Source organism: Athene noctua, chromosome 1, assembly GCF_965140245.1.
Source record: "Athene noctua chromosome 1, bAthNoc1.hap1.1, whole genome shotgun sequence".
Classification (NCBI taxonomy): domain Eukaryota; kingdom Metazoa; phylum Chordata; class Aves; order Strigiformes; family Strigidae; genus Athene; species Athene noctua.
This window is the reverse complement of record NC_134037.1, coordinates 224,079,139-224,092,880: the sequence shown is the minus strand read 5'-3', so window position 1 is coordinate 224,092,880 and position 13,742 is coordinate 224,079,139. Positions and strand designations below refer to the sequence as shown.

At 36.2% G+C, this 13,742-nt stretch overlaps 1 protein-coding gene across 3 annotated transcripts in view; it reads right to left on the bottom strand.

Annotated features, from left to right (window-relative positions):
• PCDH9 (protocadherin 9) overlaps positions 1–13,742 on the bottom strand; it is a 710,780-nt gene that overhangs the window by 278,682 nt on the left and 418,356 nt on the right. The gene's annotated exons all lie outside the window — the stretch shown is intronic.

Sequence of the window (13,742 nt, the reverse complement as noted above, 5' to 3'; positions counted from 1 at the left end):
TAATTTACTGGTGGGAGAAGAGGAAGGTGGTGAAAGGAAGCAGATGATATAAGGAATTGGGAGAAAAGCTTCTAGCTGGCCTGTGCACATTAGGATAAGGAAATGAATGGAAGAGACAAGGAGAAATCCCCTGAGAAAATAAACTGCCTAAGAGAAAACACTCCCTGATTGAGTGCAATAGGACAAAACTCCTGTGAATGAATGAAAATTTACTAGTGAATAGTATTATAGTGATCAGAAATGGATCATTTGTTTCAAATCTAGGTATTTAAAGATACAGGTTAAAGGATTAAAAAATGTGCCCTGGAAAAACTGCAGGATGAATCCCACTTTGAATTAGATTTTGTCCTTGTCTTCACCAACAAAATGTGTATATGTTACCAGGGAAATTGTTAGACTTTCTACAAAGAACCAGTTAGGGTGAAAAGAATAGGTTACTTTTCAAGTTAGTGGAGAGAAATGGGCATTTGTCAAGGATGCCGTGTTTAAGACATCATCCTCAAGATGGGATGAATCACCTCCTGTCAGTGCCACTTACTTTCCATTGACTAAAACTGATATCTACATAACCTCCTCCAAGTAAGATGAAATGTTAGTGAAGACAGGTAATTTCACCTTTAGTTTCTGTTCTTTATTTCCTGAATGGTTAATGTAGGGTCTGAGAGTTGAGTTCATGCATACAACAGTGGCTTATGCACCACTGCCTCAAAGGGTACTAATATCCTTTTGATTCTGCACTGAAGAATAAATGTGTTAATATTTGAAAGCATTCAGATACAGTAGTGATAAATGGTATAGAAAATTCCATGAGAAAACCAACAGCTCCTTCTTCAAAACAGGATATGAACACTGCAACAAGTAACATCAACTTATAGCGAACAACAAGGAGGAAGGCAAATACTGAGGTTAGCTCATTAACTTGGACTGAATATTTTGTGCACTGAATAGGATCAAGATTCTCTAGAAATAATGATTGATATATGATTAGGTAATTAAAGATTGTATTGTAATCCTACACACAGGGGGGCTGAATTGTGTTTTCAGTAGCAACATTATTACTGGCTTCTGGGTACTAGATTCTGCAACACGAAAATGATGATTAAATATAGTTTGCTTTTGTGGATATACCACAGCAACCTGCAAACGTAGGGAGGCAGAATGTCTTGCCAAGACATCCACACAATTATGAGATATAGTCCTGCAAGGGGGAAGAAGATCAAAGGAATTGGAAACAAAATCTATGCTTTCTATACAACTTTTTCCAATCATCTTTGTCAAGTCTTTTCAAATCTTTTGGAAATATGGTTCTGTTTTTTCCTGTTTTATTTATATCCTCTTTATCCTAGACCAGAAGTTTTAATTGCTTCTCTTTTTATGAATTAAAACCAAGCTGACATTACAAAGACATGCAAGTTTCTGTTTTTCACTCTACCTGTTAAAGCCATCACCAGAAAACACTATTTTTGACCATACTTCCATTAAACCAAATGCATATTTGTTTGACATTCCTTCACATTTTTCAACACTCACTGTTTAGTTTCTATTTATAAATCTCATGGATTGCAGGCTGAAATACTTCCACAAAGGCACACTTGGCTCAATTTGTATGCTAGTCTAACTGGCAAGAAACAACAACAGTGTTCAGGACTGACTGTCTCCTCTCTTTGGAGAGAAAGACGCTGTGAAAAGTGAACCTATGCACACAGTCATTGAGAAAACTGAAAGTGCTGTCATTGGAAGTGACAATATGGCTTAGTGAGGATTTGTTTTGAATGTGCAGCTTCAGAATTATTTACTAATTAAAAATGTTTTACCACAGAGAAACCCGTTGAGATTTGCCTCTTGTTTCCTAGGGTGCAGGAGCGTGAAATCATGGATGAATGAGCTATAGCACCATAATTTGCTTCTGTCAGTTTAAATGAAAAGGTCTGAAATGTACTGGTGAAATTAGTTCACAACATTTTTACCCACCAGTAAATGCAATTTAATTTTATGGTAAACTGTAAAAGCATACCCACTTTTCACCAATTTCTAATCTTACATCAGACAGCAGCATTATTTGCCCTATGTCCTATTCCACGCCCTCTTTAGGCTAGGGAAATTAAGGTATCAACCAATTGACATTGAATTGCCAACATCCAGGATTGAGAAAAGTATGTTGCTTGCACATGGATAAGGCCAAAATTCACCTGTGTGCACAGAGAGCTCCCACTCCCCTCTCTGTCTCCTTCCCCACATATAGTAAGCTAAGGCTCTTTTATTCTGATGTTTACTGTGCTGAAACAAATAGCAGCTAGAAAGAAAGACCTTAAATATTGGGATGGAAGAAAGAAAGGACATTTTCTGGCAGTAACAGATATACACGTTACTAAAGAAGACTAGTATCGCTCTTACTAATAGTAGAATAAAGTCACTCAGCTGTGAAATGACTCATAATTAGGATGACCTCATTCAAAACCCAGTTACAGCAAGATACTAGGCTAGGCAAATCAAAATCATCACTTCAGTTCTTCAAAGACAGATAGCATGCAATATCCATCTGTTAAGAGATACCACCTGTTCTGTCAACTCACTACATCCCCTCAAGTATTAAGCAAGAGAGTAAATTAAGTCCATCCATGTGCAATAGAACCTTCATAGAGGGTAAGCAATTGTTCTCTGCTACCCGGTATCTCACCCCAGCAAGTGAAAAAACAGGACAACTCCAGAAAAACTTCATCTGTCCCCTGTCAGACTCCATCTTCACCTCTTGATAAATATCATAGAATGCACTGAACAAATACAACACAATCTATATAAAAAGTGGGTTGTCTTTTGTTATCAACACAAAGTCATTAGTCTCTGTGTCATACCCAGAAATAAATCTAATGAAGTTTTTTGTTGTGTTCCTCTGAGTGAAGGCTAAATGTTATGTGTCCAAGCCCACAATCACCTCAAAATGCTCAGTTATCTCAAGTGTTATTTCAGCCAAAGCCTAATAATGTTACATGTATAATCTGTGATTGCCAATATATGCACATTTACACAAAATACACGTTTCAGTCAATGATTCAGACTCTACCTCTATATCTGGAAATTAGTATCTTTACACTGGTTTAACCATTTCCTTGCAGACAGCAACCAGGAGAAGAAAATCTAATGTGCTGTCTGGGAAAAAAATGGCAAAGGGCTATTAGTAAATGTAAAATCATGTTTATGAGGAAGCAAGAGAAAATTCTTCAAGAAAATTCTGTCATTTATATCACAACTGATTTACACTTATAGGATGCCTCAGTGAGGTTTAATTCTCACAAATGCAAGGTGAGATTGGATATAAAAGACACATATACCCCAAAATCTCTTCAGTGAAGACACACTTCAGCAACATAATGCTGGCATAAGTGAATCCCAGCTACATAACTGAGAAGTGATTTTGTAGCCTGATGTCTGATAAATACAAAGAGTGAGAAAAACCTCTCATCACCAGAAAAGCTGACAGGGAAATCACTCTTCCTGGAATCTAAGAGGTAGTGTGCCAGGCTGAGTAACTTCTGCAAAATCATGGCAAGACTGACTTATTGTATTGACAGAGTTTGATAAGCGAGGGATGTGGTTCCCTTAGTTAGTGTGACATTGCTAGGGAAATCCTTAAAACCACCGATAAATATTTAGTAAAGCTAAAAAGCAAAAGGATCTTTAATGTGCCCTTCAATGATATTCACTTTTTAGCTGTGTAAGATTTCTCTCTATATAAGCATAAGATTTCTCTATCTGCATTATGGTGCACTTATCTAAATAGAAGTCAACATTTAATTTTAATGTGTACGTAAAAGTGTGGTTTAGTTTTCTTCAATTTGTGTGTGTAATTTTATGGGTTTTTTTTCCCTTTGTGGATAGTAACAAATATGAACAAGGATGAATTGCCTGGAATAAATCCCACAGACCCCCAAAACCCCCACCTTTCATCGTAATGTCAGTCTTTTAAGAAAATATCTGTGACAGACTGTATTGGGTTTATGTGTGACAAGGTTTTGGTAGCAGGGGAGGGGCTACAGACGTGCTTCTTGTGAGAAACTTCTCAAAACTCACCAAGCTCCAAGTCAGATCAAGCCTCTGGCCAAGGCTGAGCCAATTAGCAATAGTGGATGCAACTCTGATAACATATTTAAGAAGGGGAACCTGAAAGGAGGAGGCATTGTGAGGGAAATACCTATGCAAACACTGAGGTCAGCTGAAGAAAGGAGGGGATGGGAGGTGCGCTGGAGGAGAGACTCCCCTGCATGCTGTGGAGGACCCCACATCAGAGCAAGTGGCTGCTCCCAAAGACCGTGACTCTGAGGGAAGCGGGTGCTGGAGCAGTCTGCTGCTGGGAGGAATGCAGCCTGAAGGAAGGACCCATGTTAGAGCAGTTCGTGAAGAGCTGCAGCCCATAGGAGGAACTCATGTCAGCAAAGTTCATGGAGGACTGTCTCCCATGAGAGACACCACGTGCTGGAGCAGGGGAAGAGTGTGAGGAGTCCTCCCCCTGAGGAGGAAGGAGTGGCAGAAACAAGGGGTGATGAACTGACCGCAACCCCCATCCCCTGCACCCCTGCACCACTGGAGGGGAGGAGGTAGAGAAATCAGGAGCAAAGCTGAGACTGGAAAGTAAGCAATGGGTGGGGGTAAGGTGTTTTTAAGATGTGGTTGTATTTCTCACTATCCTACTCTGATTTTATTGATAAATCAGTGTTGGTAGAGGGGGTCTTCAAATTAAACTGTTGTTCTTTCTTCCCCAGTGGAGTCTGTCTTTTGCCCATGACCATAACTGGTGAGTCATTCGTCCCTGTCCTTGTCTTGATCCTCAAGCATTTTGTTATTTTTTTTCCTCCCCACCCCTGAGGGGGAAGGGGTGAGTGAGCAGGGAATGTGCTCGGTTGGCCTCTGGGTTTAAACCACTACGCAGAGTCCCACGATTATAAGGAGAGCGGTTTTGTACCATACAAGTCAATTTCACTTTGCCGTTTCAATTACCCATTTCTAATAGAGCCAGAGGGTGCATCAGCACCTCTAGGCAGACTTCAACAGACCTGCCATGACTCTGCAGATCACAGACAACACAGGTCCTCAAATGCACTGAGACTGGAGAGGAAAGCTGGACAACAACACTCTGCTGATCTGGTTAGGCACAAATTCTGAGCAAGATTTTACATTCTGTAAAATGTCAGCCAAGCATATGTTGTTGAAACCCCATCAAAATCCCAGATTTTCCCGTTGAGAATTTATTTCATAAAGATGCTTTTATATTTTTAGCTTCTGAGACTGAGATTTACAGTGTCTCAGTCAATACAGGTATTTAGGGAAAGTTTTGTGTTCCTCGAAGTTATTAACCTGTGTTTGGTAACATAAATGTGTATTGGATTTTTTTTTTCCTTAAACAACTTTATTTTGGCTAAGACAACATTCTTTTTTAATCTCTACTTCTTCAGAAAGTTCTAATATCCATCTGAAGAATTGTGTGCATTTAGAATTTGCATTTGCATGTAGGAGCTGACCTGTGGGGAAATGAATTTGTTAGTTGATTGTTATTTTGCAATTTTCTGATTGCTTTCCTTATTTTTGTTGTGTCACTTAAAATAATGATATTTTAGGTAATGTTTCTCTCTAGATTCCTTTCTCTAGCTCTTTACATCCAGATACAGCCTAAATTTTAAGGACTCTTTTTGTCTGACAGATCAAAAAAAAAAAAAAAAATTTCTCAGCTATGTCTGCACAACTAAAATCCCTATCCATCTTTTTATCTTATATCCTGATTACAGCAGCATCTCTTCCTCACACTTTTTAAAATGCAGTCCTGCTCCATTCATTGCTACTATCACAAATATATCACAATAGTATATATCACAATATCACAAGTAGGATACTATCACAAAGATCATCTAACAGCATTGTCCCTACCTATGTTTTAATGACAATACATGAGTTTGAGTTAAAAAAAATTAATAATGTTTATCCACAAAATTCTTCTCCCCTAAACATGTCTGCTGATCTTCATAAGGTATTAGGCCCTTCTCACTGCACAAGGGCATCAGAGCTAGCAGTGCAGTGTCCTACGTCACAAGACCTACCTGCTGAGTAAATCTTCAAAGCAATAGCAAAAGCAGTCATGCTGCTCATTGAAGGAGAGGGCATGGGGAAAAGGATGGCAACAGCTGGAGTGAAATGCAGTGCTGATGCCTCTGTACATATTTCAGGAGCTAGATCTGTTTTTCAGTTATCTTTATTGTGCCTCTACACATCTGAGAGTGGCAGTTGCTTTCCTGTCTGGAATATGTATGCAGAAAGCAGGCATATTTCCACGCAAGCAAAATTATCCCACCTCTGAGGCATTTTCTAATCACCTTCTACTCCACAGTAGTTTTTCAGCAAACTTCAGTGGAGCCTCTACTTCCAGCCTGCTGTGACTGAAACATACTGTTCAACCTGTCTTCAACCCTCATGCAACCCTCTTCTCAAGAAGCATTTTTCTGTGGTACATATAGTTTGCAGAATAACATGGAAATGTGTTCAGACCATTTGGGAAACTCACTGACATTGTGGTTTCCAGAAATTCCTCAACTGAGTGATCATAAAGAACTCCGTCCCTTACTTGATACTCAGCAATAACCTTTTTCAAGAGAACCTGTTGACAGCCTGTGTAGCTAAATGAAAACCAAAAGACTCTGAAAAAGAATTAACGTCCTCTGTGTATAACAGTTCTCATTCATGAGAACAAAAACTGTGAGCTTTTCATTTAGGCAAGCCACACTCTGGAACGTACTGTTCAGCATACTTCTTTCAAGTATGAGTTTACTTTCCAACAGTTTTCTTTTTTCACAAAACATGCCGACTATAACATGAGGTGCAGCTATTTCAGATTCCTTCACTGATGCTCTTCTCTGGCATGCAGAGGCAGGCTCAGTCTCTTCACAGCATGGGGAGGCTCACAGTCAGTCTTGTTCTCAGGCTGCAGCCAAGAAGGTTTAGTTCAGTATTTATCACTGTGATCTGTGACACTGGTACTAGCTTTATCATATTTCAGCAGTCTACATAGTTTCATACGGTTTAAGGTGAGAGGGGACTATTAGATCATCTGCTCTGACCTCCTATATATCATAAACCATTAAGCTTTACCCACAAGCTCTTAAATTAAGCCCAAAGACTTTAGTTAGCACTCCAGTTCTCAGAAGACTAAGCTTTTTGCCAAAGGCAGACAGAAAATGAGAAAAACAGATGCTACCAATCCAAACTCCTCTGCAATGGCAGACAATTGATTAAGTGAGGTAAGTGATTTATACACACCTTCTCTGGTGTTAAGAAGATGTCTGCTGTAGTGGCTAAAAATTAGGAAACACTAATTTTATACCTGCTCTGGTTGCTGACTTCAGAAAAGTCTCTTCCCTTTGTTTGCCCCAGGTTCTAATTTCTGAAATAGTTGTAATTAAAATTTCCTTTCTAAAAGCTTATGATTATGCTGTTCATGAGACAGACTTACTAAGTACTTATATAAACCTCTTGTCTTTAAGTAATGCTTAGTTAGGAAAAGTCTCAGTAGCACATCCTTCAGTATAACACTGTTGTTTGCTATTCTGTTTCTTAATTCTTTGCTAGCTTCCATGGGGCCATGAGGCAGTAAGTGCACAGTTTTCTGGTTCTGCACCTTGCCTTTTCTGTCTGCTAATGTCACAGTTCACTAATAACTGCCACCAGAAATGAGATGGCCCATTCATTCAATCTAAATTAAAACCCCATAGGAAGAGGAAGAAAAATGTAGGTAGAGGACTGTTATAGGATTACTGAGTTATGATAAGAGCAATTCAAGGTTAGCAGCACAATTTCACCTTCTAGTAATTCATGCTGAAGAAAAAAGCTGGCACAAACTGAAAGTGCTGTTCTGCATATGCCTTGCTAGCAAAATGTAACTAATTACTTCTACAAGCAACTTTTGAAAACATGTATTAAACACCTAGAATATTTTGAGAAAAAGAAACTTAGAAGCATTTTCTAGTGAAAAAGTAAAACAGCTCACAGAGTGTTGTAATTTTGCTGAAATTTTGTTTCACAGAAGCAAAAAGCTGATGATGTTGACTGTCTTTAATCCTTTCTTCTGAAATTACTATTCACAGAATGAAAGAGATCTACTAGGTTAGCAAATCCAAAACCATGCTGTCACAGGCAGTCATGAAGTGTCATCCTGTTCTATTTTCTATTTATATTATTCTGTGTATTACGGTACAAAATAGAATTTAAATAAAAGTGATTAATATGAAATTTTTTTTCAATCCCTTCATATGAATTTTCAGATTTTGTTCCAGTTCAGAAGGAAGACACATTTCAAAAGCTTGAGATCATTCATGAAAAAAAAAATAAAAATTAAAAGGCTTTCAAAAAGCTGTCATAAAAAATGCTTCTTATAAATGGCAGCCTTCTGATAAAATTTTTTCCACTATTCCAAAAATTATTTCAAATAAATCTGACAGGGCAGAAAACAGGAAAAATAATTCATAGCAAATAGTAAGTGCAGTTCCCACTGTTCATCTGAGAAGAGAAACCAGCAGTATGTAAGTCTGGTATAAGCACTGAGATAAAAGCACAGAAGTAAACTCAGCAAGGTATGCTACCATCTCCATTCATGCCTAGGTTAGTCCCATGCAGAAATCCCTGCACAGAGAAGTTAGAATATACTCCATTCTCCATGTCCACACTGTGCCTCTGACAGTTTCTGTATGCCACACATTTTAGACTACAAGCTGTTCTTTTATGCTAAACTGCCACTCCACCATACAGACCTGTGAAAAAAAATTTCACTGAATTTAATATCAACCAAACTTGCTTTTAAGCCACAGAGGGCAGCATGTTTAATGGATGCCAAAGCTCCCAAGATGTGGCATTCAAAGCACTCACATCTGGAGGAAATATGCAGTATTGTTCTTTTTTTCTTTTCTTTCTTTCTTTATTCATTTTATACTTCTATTTTTATCCTCACACAACATTGCTGAGAAAAATATTGCAAAGCTAATGAGTAATGAATGAAGTGGAAAGTGAACAGGTGTAAAATCTATTTTGCTTGTTGGTGCATGACAGTATTTTGTATGAATATTTTAGGCTTTTTTTCTTTGCAAAGAATTCAGAATTCTAGCATTTAGAAATGTAATTCTTACTCAAAAAAGGTGAAGCATAACTGGAATATATCAAAACAGCTTGGGCAATATTGCTTTGGATCAGATTTGAACTCTGCTATGAAAACAGAAGGAATGATCTATTGTTTGATACAGAAGTCAAACACAGAAATTACTGTACGCCCCTGTGATTACAGTCAAAATCATGTAGGTTTTACCAGTCTGCTTAAATTCTGAGGCTCCTGGGTATCAAAGATAAGAATTATACATCATGAGACGTTTTTGTGTCAGTGTTAAACTAACATATCTAAATCTATTTTGCTTCTCAAAGTAGTTTGCAATAAGTAACTTTGTCTTCAATTATATATTCAGACGGGAATCTCATTTTACATTTTATTCATCAGCAGAAGAGATAAAAGCAGTTAGAAAATACTTGATAGCAGAGTTTTATTGCAATAGTAAATCATACCTCTGCTATAAAAGTTGAGGGAAGCATTATGTGAGGTTGTGTTACACTCCAGGATTTTATAGCCTTGAAAAAAACCAGCAATAAATTTGAATAAGGCTGAGGAGGAAAGCAGCTGTAGATGCAAAAGAGAAGTGACACCTTTATACTGTACTTCTATTTACCATTTATCTGTCATTTTTACCCCCACATCTTGAGATTAGAAATCTTTTTTGCATAGATAAAATGTCAGTGACAACTTTCTATTTTAACATCTTAGGCTGTAGATGACACTTTGTTTTAATAACTCCCAAAGAACTTCGAAATATTCTGTTTCTTACTTGGTAGAGAAATGAGAAATATAGAAGGGAAAAATGCTTCCAGATTAAATACCTTTCCCTGTTTCCTTTTGTAGGTAACTAAAACTACTGCAGGTTAAAAGAATAACCAACACCTTGGAATTGGTTGTTATAAATAATACAAATTAATGTGGGCTACTCCAATTAAAATCTTTATGTATAAAAATAGAATTGATAGCTTGTATGCATCCATGTTTTAGCTATGGCAAATTCCACAATTTATTACTAGTAGAAATAAAGATACTAAAATTTGAGGATAATACAATGTTCAATATTGACTTCTTGTTTTGTTTTGCAGCGGATGGGGGAGTTGCAACACCTTTCAGATAATGCTAGTAAATCACTCAAAAATCTAATCCTGAGCCAAACTATAAGCATAATCCTCTTCTCAATAGTTCCAGAGCCTATAATGCTAGCAGTGAATTTAATAAAGGATTTGTAGCTAAGGGTCAGTAAATGTTATTTTTCTAAATTCTTTATTTCACAGGTTTATAATTCACAAATCTCTCTGAGCTAAAGATATTTTGACAAAAGTATCCGTGGGTATTTCTAGAGTATAGAAAATTCATGGCATAATACAAAGCCTTTTCTTTACACTTCCCACTGACCCAAGCTACATTTGAATCTAAATTCAAAAAGCTATTGCAACAAATTTAATTATTGTCTTTAGAATGATTAAAGCAAAATGAACTTAGAGTCATTCTTAACATCACTGAAGCCAGAATTTTTTCATCTTTTTTTGAGGAAAAATTTTCCCATCCCTTATTCACAGAAAAATCCCAATTTTGCAAACATTTTCTACAACCATCTTTGTTGTATATCTGGGACTTCTATATACAAACATATCCCATTACTGTTTTTCCTGTAAAAACTCTAAAATATAAAGAAATTTAAAGGGCCTCTCTTTGCGGATCGTACTTTATGTAGTTTTCTTACAGGTTTAACATTCAGAACATTTTGTGGGCTATAGTTAGAGACAATTTCACATCCTATTTTATAAATGGAAGGTTATACTTTAAGATGTTGATTAGGAAAATAAATTAGAAACAATCCAAACTGAAAGTTATGAGAAGTATCTTTTGCACTTTATTAATTTAAAAATACTGAATGTTAATTGTATGTGAATTATCCCAGGCAATTTTAAACTTGCATAAATAGTAAATGCTGTGCACATGAAATGCAAACACTTTCTATGCCCAACCAATCCTCGGTCTGCATCTCTTACCTCAACAGGTTTAACAGGTGTGGTATTAATACAACTGTGGCACCAACATCAGCCATAATTCAGGTAAATTTTATATGGATAATATATTCCTTCCCCAAAACCAACAAACCAAAAACCAAGAGTATTCTTCAAATCCCTCTTAACCATATAAGGAAAAATTGCAAATTAATAAAGTTTATTTTTCACTACATTAAAAAAAAAAAAAAAAAAAAAAGCTTTTTCTATTTACAGCCAGTTAGCTTTCATTTACAACTTCAGATAAAAATATGGCCTAAAATACACTTGACAAAATGCTTCACAATTTCTCATGCAATGTATCTGTGTCTCCACAGCAGGTCTATGTATTTACACATCTTTGTAAACCTGTGGATGGGTAGGTAGATAGACAGACCATACTCTAGAAAGACGCGTAAAGATTTTATATCATGCAAAATATTAATAAAAATCCATATTTGTGTCTCATTATTCAGGGAAGATACCGAAAAGACAGTTTTGGATTCCATAAAAAGGAGAGGGAGGTGGGTGTTTCTTTCCATTTTACCGCTGATCCACAGAACACTGCCAAAATAATAATATCCATAGAAAACAGTACCAGTCCTTATTATTCTAACCCTCAGCTAGCCAAATATCTTCTGTTGAGTATTTTTTAATAACTTTGTTTTAAAATAGGTAAATCGACATCATTTACCCAGAAGCTCAAAAAATGAGGGATTCAGTAAACTTGAAATGACAAACAAAAATCTGTTCATGAAGGAAAGTAACATGACATGGAATTCGATCAGTTAGCTTAAAGCTTTGCTCCCAGCCCCTCACTTCTGCACTATATAATTTCCTACTATAAAAATGAAACATAAGCATCATGTTTGGAAATTTATGAACTAAAATGGTGTTGCTGCATAGTGAAAGTTCCTAAAATAAACTTGAGACATATTATCAGTTTACTAAAATGAAGAAAAAAATCTTTGGGGTTTTGGTTGGTTGGTTGGTTGGTTGGGGGTTTTTTTAGTTTTTTTCAGCCAGATAATGGCTGTTTGTCCAAGCCTGGTCAGATGAGATCATTCAGAGCAGTCCTCAGCTAAGAATCACTTAAGAATTTCAGATTTTTTGTTTCGGTATAGAAACTGATGAATATTTTGTGGAATTAATGAAATTACATAACCAACTGTCACTATCTCTAGGATAAATCACATTTTATATAGGCTGCTTTTCATTCTTATACTTCGAATGAAAGAGAAAATTTTACACATTTTACCACTAGCAGCTAAACAATGTGAAACTTTTGGAGCTGCATGCATCTCACCTAACAATAGTTATTAAAATTAAGGATCCAGGCTCAGCTGATTGTCTAAATCCAGTTCAGAGTAACAAATATATATTGTCAAAAACTTAATGATAAAAAATAAACAAATTTTATAATGTATTTGCATTTAGATACAAATGTATCTAAAATGGGTAAGATTAAGCAGCCTGTGGAGGTGACTATATCTTCGTACTTCATCATAAAATTGTAAGGTGTTTATTTTTTAAGAGTTGAATCCATTAAAAGCTAGTCCTCTGCCAACAGTGTTCTAAGTGTGCATCCACATAATGTAGTTTTATTGATAACTGTATTGCCTCTGTGGTAGGTATTTAAAAAAAAAAAAAAAAGAAAAATTACTAAAACAGAATAAAAAGTGAAAATAACCATTTTGTATTGAAAGTTACATTTACAAGTTTGACATCTCACTGAACCAGTGTTTCAAAAGACTATGAAATGTCAAGAACAAGATACTTTTCAAGCCTGAGAAAAGAAGTTTGCTAGTTGTCAGTCTTCTTTTTTTAATAGCAAATCCTGAATTTTACAAATGAATTTATTCATTTTTGCGACCGCCTATCTACTGTTACTGTCAAAACTGATTCAGTTTCTCCGAGTGCTCAGAAATCTTAGGTGTGACACTGTAAAGTTTTAACTCTTTCAGACAAGAGAGTGAGGAACACCTGTACACATACTTCATCTAATAAACTGCCTTCTTGATTAAAAGAAAAATAAAGAGCCAAACACACAACTGAAAGACAAGGGTAGCATGGTAACAGGAGTCTCTAGTCTTCTTTCATGAACTCGGTGGGGAGGTTAACTACAGAACTGCAATGTAAGGTACTGAAGTTAACTTTAAGCTGAGCTCTTTGATGATACTCAGACACAGCTGAGGAAGTTTAGAGAATGATGTGTATTTCAGTCTTGAAATCTGAGAATCAGATGTTTAAGTTCAAATTAGACATCCTGGGTAACTTATCCTTAAGTTTTTATTCAGAGGCAAAAGTAGTTAGAGAGAAATAGGCATCTCTAGAGAACAATGCATCTATTTTATCTCTTCTGACCACAGAAAGATGACTCTTCTAAGGTGTGGGACTTAGATGTTTAAAGTAAGGTGGAATAAATCTTTTTCAAAGAAAAATCACTTTACTCACCTTTCCAAACCACTTGCTATTTGAGGATTTGAAGCAGTGGTGCCAGCAGTGAAAAACATATCTTCTGTTTTAGATTAAAAGATAAAGTAATTCAAATGTATATAATTCTACATTATATTAACATTAATTTGAATTTAAATGAAATTCTC